The following is a 15,088-nucleotide window of genomic DNA, read 5'->3' on the forward strand; positions in this document are numbered from 1 at the left end:
CACACTACTACTGTATAAACCAGGGGTGTCCAACCTTGGCAACTTTAAGACTTGTGGACTTCAACTCCCAGAATTCCTCAGCCAGCTTTGCTGGCTGAGGAATTCTGGGAGTTGAAGTCCACAAGTCTTAAAGTTGCCAAGGTTGGACACCCTGGTATAAACTGAGAGAGGGGAAGAGTACATTCTTGCTTGGGTTTCTATTTCTTGCTTAGCTTTCTCTTCTCTGTGCAGCTGCAAACCTTTATCAAAGTATGCCAAGGTCAACGGACAGAAGCCTCATCACCACCTGAAGATGCCCACATGATGACATTCACAACTTTTAATTGGAAGAACCATTTGAACTATGGGCGGTGGGAACGTTGCCATCACTTTGTATATGTGATTTACGCGCCCATTTTCTCAGATTCAGAATTCTTTCGTTGCTACCCCTTGACTTCCAGTAAAAGATATCTTTTCTCTAATTAAAAGAGTCTAAAGTATTTCTTTCTTGGATTTTGAATGGAGCACCAGCTGACACAATCAATCGAACAAAACCACAGAAGCATAAAAGCCATCATTACGAAAAATTTAAAAAGTCATTATTAAAAGGGGGAGAAATACCCCCAAATTCAAAAATATACAACTCAGATGGAAAGTATAAAATGTCTAAGGACGTCTACGGTTCCCTGGGACTGTCAGGTTTGTTCCCAGGTTACGCCACCCCCCCTCAGCCCTCTTGGTCCTGCTGGGACCCCTCTGATTGTCTAGCTTGCCATAACTTGGCAGCAAAGGAGGAGACAAACCCTCGTTCACTGTACTACTCAGCTGCAAGGACGAAGTCAGCAACGGCTTTGTGTTTTGTCAATGCACACGCCAAATCCTAACGGAGCCAAGTCAACAGAGATAATGAAACCATTGCCCTGCATAATGGGCTTAAATGTTTGCCGTTCCACTGTAGAACAGGTGCCCTTTAAAGCAATTTCTTCAGGAATCAGTAGGCCATCAATCACTCGGCTGAAAAGAGCAGAGACAATGTTTAATTCATAGTCTGATAGAATCATCTTTCTGCATTATCTCTTTTTTCTTTTCTTTCTTTTTTCTTTCTTTTCCAGGCTCCGCATCTTATTGTGCTGCTGTTCGTGACATTCGGCTGTTTTTTTCCCCCGGAAGGATTACGGGATGCCACGTATCCAGTTCTAGAGGAGGGAGAGGTAGGCACCTACACAGTTCTTCCCAACTCCTAAAGCTGTTTAACCTGTTCCAGAATTGCCACCACCACTATCGGGATTCCACATGGCCCCTTTCAGCAACAACTGCTAAAGGCCCACAACAAGGGAGATGAGAAGTGGAGAAAACGTAGCAGTGTACAAATAGAATTAACATTGTTATAGGAAGAAGTGCACCCTCCCCAAATCCAGGGGGGGAAAATACATTTCTACCCGTTGCCTGTCCTCTTATTTCCCTGATCTGCTCAGTATGCCATAACGAAGAAAGACAAACCGTACCAACCATGGTGCTTTGATGCATGCATACAAATAGTCTTCAATTTATGACTGCAATTGAGCACCAAAATGTCCATTGCTGAGCGAGACGTTTTGTTAAGTGAGTTTTGCCCCGTAGTGGCACAGCGGTTAGAATGCAGTATTGCAGGCTAACTGCCATATGGGTTTTGTCATGCCCTTGTTGGAGTCCGATTCTGGGGGGGAGTTTGAGCAGCTGACAGGGAGTGGGAGTGTGGCTCCGGTGGCTGTGGAACAAATGACGGGAGGGCACAGTCTGGCTGGACATTCAGAGGAAGACCCAGGGCCAACCCCTCTTCATCCTAAGGCATGCAGGGAGGAACGGAGAAGGGAGCAACATGGCTTACGGGAGAGAAAAGGTCCTGATCCCTTTCATTAGCTGCAACTGGAAGAACAGGATATAAGTGGGGCGTTTGCACACAGCACCTTGCTGGAAGCAAAGCATGCATTATCTTGGTCGAGGCTTATCTGGGTTTTGGCATCCTCCCAACTATGTGTGCTGCATTATCTTTTGGAAGTCTGCAATTTATTCTCCTGCCCTGTTGTGTTAATTACTTCAGCGTGGTTTGTGTTGGTTTTTTAATTTCTAATTTATCTTTACTTTGGGTTCAGACTGCATTTCTTCCCTTCGTAGACTGTTTTTGGAAGAGTTTGATCTCCAGCTGTAGATAACTGGACATTGGGGGCCAAGTTGGAGGTATTAAAGGGAATTTATCTACTTTATTTTTGTGCCACGCCCCAAGTCATCACAGGTTTCTACATTTGCTATATGACTGCTGCATTAGCTTAATGCCATAAAATTGTGACTCACCAGTTTTACAATCATTGTGACATACAAACATAACAGGCAGGCTCCATTATGGTCATATGCTGAGGACTATTTTTATAACTAAAATAGAAAGAAAAGTCCCTTACAGCTAGTTTCCAACTCATGTGAAAGCTGTTTTCCCCCTTCTGTGGCCCAATTCACACATAGCTACTCCGTATGTCTCTTTCGCACACTACACTAATGTGCGAATGATTCCTTTCACTTGAATTTCTTGAATAAGCCACATGATCTGGCTGGATTTCAAGCAATACATTAAGCCAAAAGCTAACCGACTTTCTTAGGTTTTAAAGCAAAGCATGACTCTAACCATTATGTAGCTTGTTTGTTTTTGGTGTAAGGTGTGAGGTTAACTATAACTTAAGCAATGAACTATAGGTGTTTTTTTTTTTAAATGCAAGTTACTACCACGTGTAAATCGCAGAGCTTCACAGGCAATTAGACTTGACCAGTGAGGCCAAGGCAGAACTTTCTGGTGAAGACAAACAGGACCCTGGAGAGCTCCAAGCAAGACTTTCTTTCCTATTAAGACCAGAAAAATATTGTCTCCACCTTGCTTTAAAGCAGTGATGAGCAACTGTGGTGACTTTACAGCCTGTGAGTTCTTATCAGAGACAATTAGTTTGAAACAGCCTTTTTAACCAGGAAGGAACAGAATTCGTAAAGAATCATCAGAAGGTTTTGCTGTTACTCTGTTTCCTTGGAACAAGGTTTGGGCCAGAACACTTACGTACCAGGACATGGTACCATCACATTTCCAAACTTCCAAATTCACCACAAATGTCACTTCTCACAGTGCAACTCTTTGCATCACAGAAACCTGTGTTGAGTTTGGGTCTGAAAAATTCAGCTGCTGTCATTATTTGGGTCCAAAGGGCAGAATCTAAAGAGCGAGGATTACAGAAACAAAAATGATAAGGGGTCAGGAGGCTAAACCATACAATGAACGATTGAGGGAACTCAGGATGTCTTGTGTAACAAAGAGGAAGACTGGGGGAGACATGATAGCAGTCTTCCAGGACTTGAAGGGCTCCCACAGAGAAGAGGCGATTGGTCTGTTCTCCAAAGCAGCTAAGAGAAGGATAGGAAGTAAAGGATGGAATCCAATCAAGGGGAAAAAATCAACCTAGAAAGAAGGAGATTTTTTTTTTTTGACAGCAAGAACAATTAATCAATGGAGTAGCTTGCCTCCTGGAATTGTGGGTGCTCCATCACTGGAGGTTTTTTAAAGAAGAGATTGGACAGCCATTTGTCTGGAATGGTATAGAGCCTCCTGCTTGAGCAGGGGTTGGACTAGAGGACCTCCAAGGTCCCTTCTTACTCTATTATTATTCTGTATTTCGTTATTTGGTTCTAGAGCTGCTCTTTCCACCGGTTATAGCCCCTTGTGATATGCAATTTTATGGTTAATATGGAGTAGATAGGAGTTTGGGTCAGATACCCTTTCTTTAAAAACCATTATTGAACAGGGCAACCCTGGAAACCTGATCGGGGCTAGGCATGACATGATAGCTGTCTCCCAGGACTTGAGGGGCTCCCACAGAGAAGAGAAGATCACCCTATTCTCCAACGCCCCCGAGGCTAGTGTAAGAAGTAAACGGGTGGAAAAATCATCAAAGAGAGATCCAGCCTAGAACTAAGGAGAAAAAGTTCCTGAGCGTTCAAGAACAATTGATCAGTGGCATGGCTTGCCTCCAGAAACTGGGTTTTCTATCACTGGAGGTGTTCAAAAGGAGCCTCCCTCCCTCCCCTCTCTCTCCCTCCCCTCTCTCCCTTCTCTCCCTCTCTCATCTCTGCTCTCTCTCTCTCCTCCTCTCTCCTCCCTCTCTTTCTCTCCCTCCCTCTCTCTCCTCCTCTCTCTCTCTCCCCTCTCTCTCTCTCTCTCTCTCACTCTCTCTCTGTCCCTCCCTCTCTCCTCCCCTCTCCCTCCCCTCCCTCCCTCTCTCCTTCTCTCCTCTCTCCTCTCTCATCTCTCCTGCTCTCTCTCTCTCCCTCTCTCTCTCTCTCTCTTTCTCTCTCTGTGTCTCTCTCTATCTCTCTGTCCCTCCTCTCCCCCTCTCTCCCTTCCCTCCCTCCCCTCTCTCCTTCTCTCATCTCTCTCTCTCTCCTCTCTCTCTCCTCTCTGTCTCTCTCTCTCTCTCCCCTTTCTCTCCCCTTCCCTCTCTCATCTCTGTCTCTTTTTCTGTCTCTCTGTGTGTGTGTCCCTCATCTCTCATTTTTTCTCTCTGTGTCCCTCATCTCTCTCTCTTTCTCCCTGTCTCTTTCTCTCTCTCTGTCTCTCTTTTTCTGTCTCTCTCTCTCCCTCTCTCATCTCTCTTTCTGTCTCTCTTTCTCTGTGTCTCTCATTTCTCTCTGTCTCTCTCTCCCTCTCTCATCTCTCTTTCTGTCTCTCTTTCTCTGTGTCTCTCATTTCTCTCTCTCTCTCTCTCTCTCTCTTTCTTTCTTTCTTCCTCCCCCTCACCTTCCTGGGGTTATATAATAAAATGCAGTTTTAGAGATGCAGCACCTGACCGCCCTTGCCAAAACAGGATTTATTTAGGACACAAGCTACAAGTGATGCTCTGAGTTAACCTTTGGCCAGGAGGTGGAGCAGTTGTCGTTCACGTGAGAAGCCTTTCTTGGCCATCGGCTTGTCCCCACAGCCCTTCGCGTGCAAGCAAACTTGTACCCCAAGTGAGAGCATAACATGCTCCAAATGGAGCATTAAATTGAGTGCATGTTAGGCTGGGGAAACATTGAGACAAAATGGATTGATGTGTTTCGTCTGTCGTAAACCACCCAGACTCACTTAGGTGAGTTGGGCGGTATAAAAATGGAATAAATAAATAAAATGTTCTCATCTTTCTCGGAAGAACAGTACCTAATCCGCCGGCATGAAAATTACAGGATTTTAATTCCAGCTACACGTCTCTAAAACGGGAAGTCTGCCTCAAATGCTGAGAATGTGTCAGTAGAAGCAGATTAGTGGTTTTGTCTAATCTTTCTTGGCAGTGCAAGCAATCCTCCATTTACCACCCACAGCTGAGCCCAAAATGTATGTGAGACATGAATTAAGTGAGTTTTGCCTCGTTTTATGACCTTGCTTGCCAGAGTCGTTAAGTGAATCATTGCAGTTGTTGAGTTAGTAACACGGTTGTTGAGTGAATCTGGTTTCCACATTGCTAAGAGTCCAAGTGCTCTTGCTCCTGTTAGTATTAATTCCACTTTTTCTTCCTCCCTCTTGCTATTATTGTTATTATGCTCTTGCTATTATTGGATGAGCCACAGTTGCGCAATGGTTAGAGTATGGTACTGAAGGGTACTTCTGCTGACTGCCGGCTGGTGCAATCGAGCAGTTCGAATCTCACCGAGCTCAAGGTTGAAAGTTATCCAAAGCAGTGTCTCTACCTTATCCTTTTTGTCAATATTGCAGGCTAATTCTGCTGTCTGCCAGGAGTTCAATCCTGACCAGCTCACGGTTGACTCAGCCTTCCATCCTTCCGAGGTGGGTAAAATGAGGACCCAGATGGTTGGGGGCAAGAGGCTGATTCTGTAAACCACTTAGAGGGGGCTGTGAAGCACTGTGAAGCAGTATATAAGTCTAAATGCTATTGCCATTGCCCTTCCTTCCTTCCTTCCTTCCTTCCTTCCTTCCTTCCTTCCTTCCTTCCTTCCTTCCTTCCTTCCTTCCTTCCTTCCTTCCTTCCTTCCTTCCTCTCTTAATTCCCTTTCTCATTCTCCTTCCTGGTAGCACAGTGGTTAGAATGCAGTACTGCAGGCTAACTCTACCCACTGCCAACAATTCAATCCTGACCGGCTCAAGATTGCCTCAGCCTTCCATCCCTCCGAGGTGGGTAAAATGGGGACCCAGATTGTTGGGGGCAATAGGCTGACTGTGTAAACTGCTTAGAGGGGCCTGTAAAAGCACTGTGAAACGCTATGTAAAAGTCTAAGTGCTCTTGCTATTGCTAATTCCATTTTTTTCTCCCTCTGTCTCTTAAAAAAAAAACCAAACTCACTTGATGGCTCTGGGCCAGGCCACCTGCCTGACCCTTCCGGAAGCTGCTCGTCAGGAGGCTGGACAGCTACCACCCTACTTGGTATTGCTGGAACGATTGATGAGCGCAGGATTCCTGTTGACAGGGGCAGACGTTGCAATGATGGATGAGCCGCAGGCCAGCCGCCTCTCTGAAATCTTGAGCACCACCAAGGCAGAAGAATCCATCATGGTATGTCAGCGCTGCAGAAGCTGCCTCGCCCATCACATTTCGGCCTTCTCTTGAAGGGTTTTTTTTTCAACCCAGCCTTGTTCCACCTCAACCGAGGGTGGGCTTCAAAAATTTTAGCAACAGGCTCTCTGCCCGGTTGCTGGGTGGGTGTGATCCTGGTTGGCGTGGCCTATTTGACCTCCTGCACCCACAGCGGGGAGGGGAGGCATTTTTTGCTCTCCCTGGTCTCTGGAGGCTTTCCTCAGGCTTCTGGGAAGGCAAAAACGGCCTCCCCGGGCTCCAGAGGCTCTCTGGAAGCCAGAAACGGGCCCATTTCCAGCCTTTCTGAACTTCCGGGACGCCTGTTTTTCACCCTGCCCCAGCCTTGGATGGTGAGGAGGTTGGGGGAGAAACATGGGCCAGTCCTGGAGTCTGGGGAAGGCTCTGACGAGGACTCTGCGTCAGAGTCAGAGATGGGGCCAGAGCTGTGCAACAATTATCAGCTGCCTTGAGTTGGAGATCAGTGAGGCAGAAGAACAGCTGGAGCCTGTTCCCAGTGTGCATATGTGCAGAGCTGCCAGGAGAAGGGAAACAGTTAAGGAACAAGGGTCAACTCAGGAGTAAAGGCTCAGGTGGATAGTGAATGGCCCCTCCCGTAGGAAATAAAGAGGAGCGAAATGGGAGTGGTGTTTGCAACAGACAATTACTTCAATTCATTAGGGTGGAGATCTGTTCCTGATGCCAAGTAATTGCTGCTACAGGGTGGCGTTTGGAAGATGTCAGCCAGGCAACTCTCCAAGCCTGATAACTGTCTGAACTTGTGAAATCTCATGAAAGACTGTTTGCTGGGACTTTGCTGGAGAGGAATTCCCTTTAATCTAAATTAAAAGGGTTTTATCAGGATGAGGAGCCTGCTTCATGATCTTGGAAAGCCTAAGGCAGAATACCAGTTTTCAGCAAAGATCATACGATCAGATCGGTCAAGAGGATGGCCCAATTTACGACCGTCGCAAGTTACGACTGCGATGGGCAGGCTCCTTTACCAGTCTTAATTCGAGCCCTCCCTGTGCAAAAGAACCCTTGCAAACAGTGGCAACTCAGATTCCTTTTTTTTTTCTTTTTACAGTCTTTGCAACGTGCAGATCAGTGGTGGGATTCAAATTTTTTTACTACTGGTTCTGTGGGCATGGCTTGGTGAATGGGGCAGGGGAAGGATACTGCAAAATCCCCATTCCCTCCCCACCCCACTGACCTGCTTTCCAGCTCCGTTCTCCTGTGCAGGGCGACCAAAGAAGACCCAGCCAATCAGCTGGGACTCAGGAGGCGGAGAATAGAAGGGGGCAGGGCCAATCAGAGGTGGAATTTGCTGGTTCTCCAAACTATGCAAAATTTCCTCTACTGGTTCTCCAGGACCAGTCAGAAATCGGCTGAATACCTCCTCTGGTGCAGATGGAGGAGGATTAAAAACCCAAAGCTGAGCGGTTCTTAAGTCAAGAGCAATAAACACTACACAAAGAATTTTAACAGAATGTTGTGGAGTGGGGGCTCTTGCGCAATGAATATCCCATGGGGGCTTCTGTTGCTGAAGTCGTATAGTCCACAGGACTTAAAAGTGGCCGAGGTTGGACCATTCCAAGTTACAAGGGCACTGAAAAAAGTGACTTATGACCGTTTTTCACACTTACGACTGTTGAAGCATCCCCACAGTCATGAGGGGCCAGGCGAGGAGATGCGTACCTCGATGTGAGGGGTATTGAGTTGGCCACGCCCAGCCAATCACATGACCACCAAGCCATGTCCATCACCTAAGCCACGCCCATAGAACCGGTTGTTAAAAAATTTGAATCCCACCTCTGGATGTCAGTGAATTAAGTGCCTTTGAAAAGAAGGCCATTCCAGTCTTAACTAGCCAGAGAGAAGCCCTTTCTCTGCCCTCTTTCTTCATCTACTCCCTTAGCAAGCCTCAATTCCAACAAAGCCTCTTGGTCTCCGAAGCATTGTATCTTGAGAAGAGATACAACACCTACACAATGAAAGCCTCTTTCAAGGACACCGAGAGGAGGCGTCCCAGGTGCCGGGGATGACCATGTTGGTTGCATAGCTACAGGGATTTCAAACAAGAGAGGGATGAACTCCCACTGAATAGCCCTTTGGTTCAGTCAAGCCCTTCCTTCAAGCAAATCACCCTGGGGTTTCTGATGTGAAATATCTCCCTGTTGAAGGCCAGGCTAGATTCAGCCTCTACTGAAAAGCCATTTCCAAAGGGAATTCTCTTTTGCCCAAATGAATGAGAACGGGGAGGAAAGTCCAGGATGGATTCATAATGTGAATCTGTATGCTGCTGTATGATTCCTTTCTCATCTTGCTCCATTGCTATTTCTCAAATCGGGCAGGACTGCTTAGACCAGGGGTCTCCAACCTTGGCAACTTTAAGGCTTGTGGACTTCAGCTCCCAGAATTCCTCAGCCAGCTTTGCTGGCTGAGGAATTCTGGGAGTTGAAGTCCACAAGTCTTAAAGTTGCCAAGGTTGGACACCCCTGGCTTAGACGAACCTCAATGTGTCTTTCTTGGTTTTTTGGAACTTGACACATTGCTATAAAAGAGAGGGCTGTCCAGGGGTGGGATTCAAAAATCCCAACAACCGAAAACATGGAAACGATATATCTTAGATAACTTTATAATACAAGGATAATAGAATTATAGAGGATATAACCTAAGGATGTATTATTATTGGGTGGATTTATGATGGGATATTGAATGTTATAATATAAATCAATCCAAAATGTTGAATGTCTCGCATAAAATGATGGAATAATAGTTATAGTCAAATAAATGATTAACAATGATAATAATACATACATACATACATACATACATACATATATACATACATACATATGTTTTCTTAAGTTTTCGCGGGTACTTACATGTATGGTATTCAGCTTTGTTCGGGTATTTGCCCACGTCATTATAGTTGTGCTTTTAAAGTTGTAGCAACATTTCGGCAGAATCTCATCTGCCATCATCAGGCTTCTGTATTGTGTTCGTCTGTATATATGTATATGTATATGTATATGTATATGTATATGTATATGTATATGTATATGTATATGTGTGTATATATATATATATATATATATATGTTTTCTTAAGTTTCGGGTACTTACATGTATGGTGTGTTGGCTTGGTTGGGTATTTTCCCACGTCATTGTAGTTCTTTTAAAGTTGTAGCAACGTTTCAGCAGAATCTCATCTGCCATCAGCAGAATCTCATCTGCCATCAGCAGAATCTCATCTGATGGCAGATGAGATTCTGCTACTGAACACTCTACAACTTTAAAGAACTGCAATGACGTGGAATACCAACTAATCACACATCATATATATATATATATATATATATATATATATATATATATATATATATATATATATATATATATGTGTATGTGTATGTGTATGTGTATGTGTATGTGTATGTGTATGTGTATGTGTATGTGTATGTGTATGTGTATGTGTATGTGTATGTGTATGTGTATGTGTATGTGTATATATATATACATATACTAGATGGATAATATGAGAATTTATACAAACTATAAGTGAGGACTATGGAGAGGAAGCACAAAAGACTTGTAACCAACCGACACACTGTATGTAACTGGAAGCTGGTTTTATGTTTTGTTTGTCTATGTTTGTTTAAAATAAAAAAATTTAACTAAAAAAATCCCAACAACCAATTCTCTGCCCGGTTGCTGGGTGATGTGGCCAAGGTGGGCGTGGCCTACCAGAACTTCAGGGAGGGCTGTTTTTCACCTTCCCCAGAGTCCGGAGGCTTCCCTCAGGCCTCTGGGAGGGCCAAAATGGCCTCCCCCGGGCTCCGGAAGCCCTTGGGAAGCCAGAAACAGGCCCGTTTCCGGACTTCCGGAACTTCCAGGAGGGCTGTTTTTCACCCTCTCATAGCCTCTGTGTATGCCCTGCACTTACCTGCATCCAAAACAGGCCGCTTGGAGACTCCTGGGAGGGGAGGGGTGGGATGGGCGGGGCCAGCCAGTCGGTTCAACTGCCGGTTTGGCAAACCAGATGTAAATTTAACACCCGGTTTGCCTGAACCGGCCCGAACCGGCTGAATCCCACCCCTGGTTCCCTCCCAAGCCTTCCTTACATTCCAATAGTCTCCCTCCCCCCTCCCTGGTTCTGTTGTCTGGTTGCAAGCAGGGGTACATAGTGATTCAGCCTTGACAACCCATCTTAAAGGTGCCAACGTTGAGAAACACTGACCAGCTTGAAGGAGACTTCATCTGTAGTTGATGTCTTAGTCTTTATGGATCATCCACACAACTGGGGAAGTAATTTTTTTCCCCTTTCCCCAACAAATAGACAATCGGACGTTGAATGGACAGCCAGGCTAGCTGGATTTCTTTGATGTTTGAGTCTCAACGTATCTAAAAAGACAATGGAGGTGGCCATTTAGACTTTGGCCTACTTTCTTTCTTTCCTGGAATTGAAGGGTCTTCCCCGCCACAGTGTAGAGATGAGTGAAACCGATATAAAAAGAGGATGCTTGTTGTTCAGCTTCATTGGGGTTCAGATGAAAAGCTAAACCAGAGGCGTAAATCATTGATGCCTGTTGTTTGAAAAAAAAAAAATCAATCGGTGACAAACTTGCAACATCAAGTTTTACACAAAGTGGGTCGTCTTTTTGTTGTTGTTGTTGTTGTTTTGGTTGCTTCCGTGTGTTGTACAAACCCAATCACTGTAGTGTCTACATGAAGCACCTGCAGCTTTTGATGCAGGAAGATTGAACAAATTGTGGCTGAGCACGCCTTTTGAACCTAGACACCCAGTAGATTCAAACGACATGTGTTACTAAGATGAAACAGCCACTTAACAGAATGGAGATTTCAGCCTTCCTCTTTTTTCCCCCCTTTTAACCGCTTCTTCATTTTTCACACCCAAGCTTGAGGAGCTTCCCTGTTGCCTTTTCAACTTCCTGACCTGTGAAAGCATCCACCAGATTGAAAACCAAGCCCTCTAACCTCAGATCCTCTGAGCCGTGCACCGTGAGCCTGCCAAGATCCAGTCTTTCTCTCCAATAATGGCCCCAAAGCCGTATCTCGCATCTCCGGGGAGGGGAAATGTAAATCGATGAGCATCACAAATGTTTTTATTCAGAGGTCAAGCATGGAGTTTCTTTTCCTCTTGAAAACCTCTTTTCTTGGAGGAATTGAATCTGGGACGGGGTTAGTTGTTAGAAAAGTCGTGGCAACAATTGAATGGAGCTACGCTGAAAGCAGGGTTCATCAGTGCAGTAGTTGGCCTCCATCACTGGAGGTCTACAGGAATAGACTGGACAACCATTGGACTGGAATGGTGTAAGGTCTCCTGCCTTGAGCTGGGGTTGGACTAGAACAGGGGTCCCCAACCACCGGTCCACGGACCGGTCCCGGTCCGTGGAACAAGTCCTACCGGGCCGCTGGCTTGCTGGGCGCCGCCATCTTTTTTTGATGAAAAAGTGCTTCCGGTGAGCTTTTCCGGGTAGAAAGCTCACCGGAAGCACGCTTTTCATCAAAAAGATGGCGCGCCCAGCTATGCCGGTACCGGGCCGTGCCATAAAAAGGTTGGGGATACCGGGCCGCGGCGTAAAAAAGGTTGGGGATCACTGGACTAGAAGACCTCCAAGGTCCCTTCCATCCTTAGTACTCTGTATTCTACATTCCACCCTCTAGGACAATGGTCGCCAACCAGCGGGCTGGAGACCACTGTTGGTCCGTGAGAAAATTTTGGTGGTCTGCAGAGAAATGTCACCCCCAAAGCAATTAATCCAGGCTGTGTGGGAACACAAGGCTGCACCACCCACACGGCCTGTGTGGGAACACAAGGCTTGGCGTGGCTTGCATTGCAAACAACACGAGGTAGTGAGGGGAGAGAGGAAAAGGGCCAAGGGGGGAACTTGCCCCACTTGCCCCACGCGCCTTGTCTGGCTCCCGGGCTGCTTCTTTCCGCTTCTTTTTTTTTTTCCTGCTTTTGGCTGCATGCAAGGAAAGCAGCAAAAGTCTTTCTTTCTCTCCCCCAAACTCCGCCAGAAATGAGTCTTTGGGACACTGCAAGGCCTCCTGCTCCAAGAGGCTGCGCCGGTGCAACAAGTCTCACAAAGACTCATTTCTGGCAGAGTTTGGAGGAGAGAAAGAAAGACTTCTGCTGCTTCTGCTGTTTCCTTGCATGAAGCCAAAGTCTCTCTCTCTCTCTCTCTCTCTCTCTCTCTCTCTCTCTCTCCCTCCCTCCCTCCCTCTCCCCCTCCCCGAGAATGGAGTTGGAGACGGTATCCTGTGATCCCAAATAAAGAACGATCGATCGATAGGAAAATAGAATGGGGAATTTTCCTGCAGATTTTGTTGGGAATTTTCCCTGGGTCTCTGGTCCACGGGGTTTTAAAGTATGAGTTTGGTGGTCCCTGAGGTCCAAAAGGTTGGCAATCCTTGCTGTAGGACACTAATTCAGGGTCAGCAAGTCTAGGAGGTTTGATGTTGGTGGAATGAATGGGAGGGTTTTTAAATACTAGCTATGTTTCCCAGCATGCTTTCCTGTAGCAAGGTTTACTAAACTAACCTGAGCTTGAATTGAACCCACTGGCTTGGCTAGGGTGATACAAGCAGCCACAAATTAGAGGAAATAAAAGATGTTGAGACTCTAGAAAGAGTGCAGAGAAGAGCAACAAAGATGATTAGGGGACCAGAGGCTAAAACATACGATGAACTGGGTATACCTAGTCCAATGAAGAGAAGGACTAGGGAGGTAACATGATAGCAACACAAACGAGTGAAGGCCCATCTGTGCAGCGGGTGAGATGTAGGCACCCACACGCTCCGCAGAAAAATCACTCTCCAGGTAATGAGTGGCCAATAGATTTAGGACCACTTCCCTTTACCATGCCAGACAAATGGATGTCCATTCTCTTCTGAAAAACCTCCAGTGTTGGAGCATTCACAACTTCTGAAGGCGAGCTGTTCCGCTGCACAGATGGGCCTTCACTCGCTTGTGTTGCTTAGTTCCTGGTGATCCACAGACCGGGGCCGGACTGCTGCCCAGACCCCTGGAATAAGGTCTCCTGCTTGAGCAGGGGATTGGACTAGATGACCTCTAAGGTCCCTACCAAGTCTGTTAACTGACCAAGCAAGTTTTGTTTTTTTACAAGCCCTTTGGGCAAAGCCAATCTTCACCTTTGGCCAATCGTGCATGGAGTTTTTGCTTAAATCTTCACTGTAGTCTCTTCCTCCTTACATTATTCTGGATATATGACAGGGCCCCAGGCCTGAACGCACAGGATAGAAATTGCTGGCCAATAAAATCAAGAATATTGCTCGTTAAGAGGAATTCTAGCAGTTGAAACCCACCTGTTTTAAAGTTGCCAAGGTTGACAAACACTGGTCAAAACCAACTTTGCTGGAGACTATTTTTAGTTTATGACACACTCTTGACAGATCATCTACACAACAGCAATATTAAGATTAATTAAAATCTTCCTGGGAACCTTTGTTCATGGCAACTGTTTTCTTCCTTCTGGGATATGAAGGAGAAAAGTTTCCTTCCACTCCAGATACTGCACCACCGGAACAAAACAAAAAAAAAGGAATTCAAAGTGGTTCCTGTTGCTTTAAAATGTTTGATTTGCAAAATATTACCAGCTGGGACTGCAGCATAATGCTGATTGTTTCCACCTGTAGGGAAGCATTAGACACTCTCAAACCAAGGCCTAAACTAGTATGTTCATTGATAAGTGCCTGGTTTGCTTCCTCTCTCTCTCTGTTGTAAAATATTCTTTTTTTACAACTGTTGTAATCCAGCCATAAACAGGAAGTTTTTCAAATCCAGAGACCGCAAAGTTGAAAGGAAGGCTGAAGGACACAGGAGGATGGCATCCTTAGAAGGAGCTTCAAATGGAAACAGGTAGGGGTTTTGCATATGGGACTAAACTGTGGTTAGTTTAACTTTAACCATAGTTAGTTGAATGAAGCACAATTGACAGAGTTCACCTCTGCACTGCTAGTTTCAATGCTGCCTGTGAGTATTATATACTTTGTACAAAGTATTATATACTTTGCTAAAATCCCCCCCCCTCTCCATAAAAAGGCGGGGGGGGGGATTTCTGCAGACTGTGTGTACAGTTTGTACCTGTGTATCAGAGGTAGTATTCAGCAGGTTCTGACCAGTTCTGGAGAACCGGTAGCAGAAATTTTGCATCGTTCAAATCCCACCTCTGACTGGCCCTGCCCCCATCTATTCTCCGCCTCCCATTGCATCCCAGCTGATTGGCTGGGTCTTCTTTGGTTGCCCTACTTTGGTTGCCCTACAGAGGAGAACGGAGCTGGAAAGCAGGTTAGTGAGGTGGGGAGGGAAGGGGGATTTTGCAGTATCCTTCCCCTGCCACGCCCACCAAGCCACGTCCACAGTACCGGTAGTAAAAAAAATTGAATCCCAACCACTACTGTGTATATGCGTGTACATGTTCAGTTGTGGTCCCCTGACCACACAGTTTTCATTGCAGTCCCCTAGCCTTGTTATGTTAGCCAGAGTTG

Source organism: Notechis scutatus, chromosome 12 (genome assembly GCF_049901735.1).
Source record: "Notechis scutatus isolate UNSWTSFEM ecotype Mainland chromosome 12, rNotScu1.2, whole genome shotgun sequence".
In the NCBI taxonomy this organism is placed as follows: Eukaryota; Metazoa; Chordata; class Lepidosauria; order Squamata; family Elapidae; genus Notechis; species Notechis scutatus.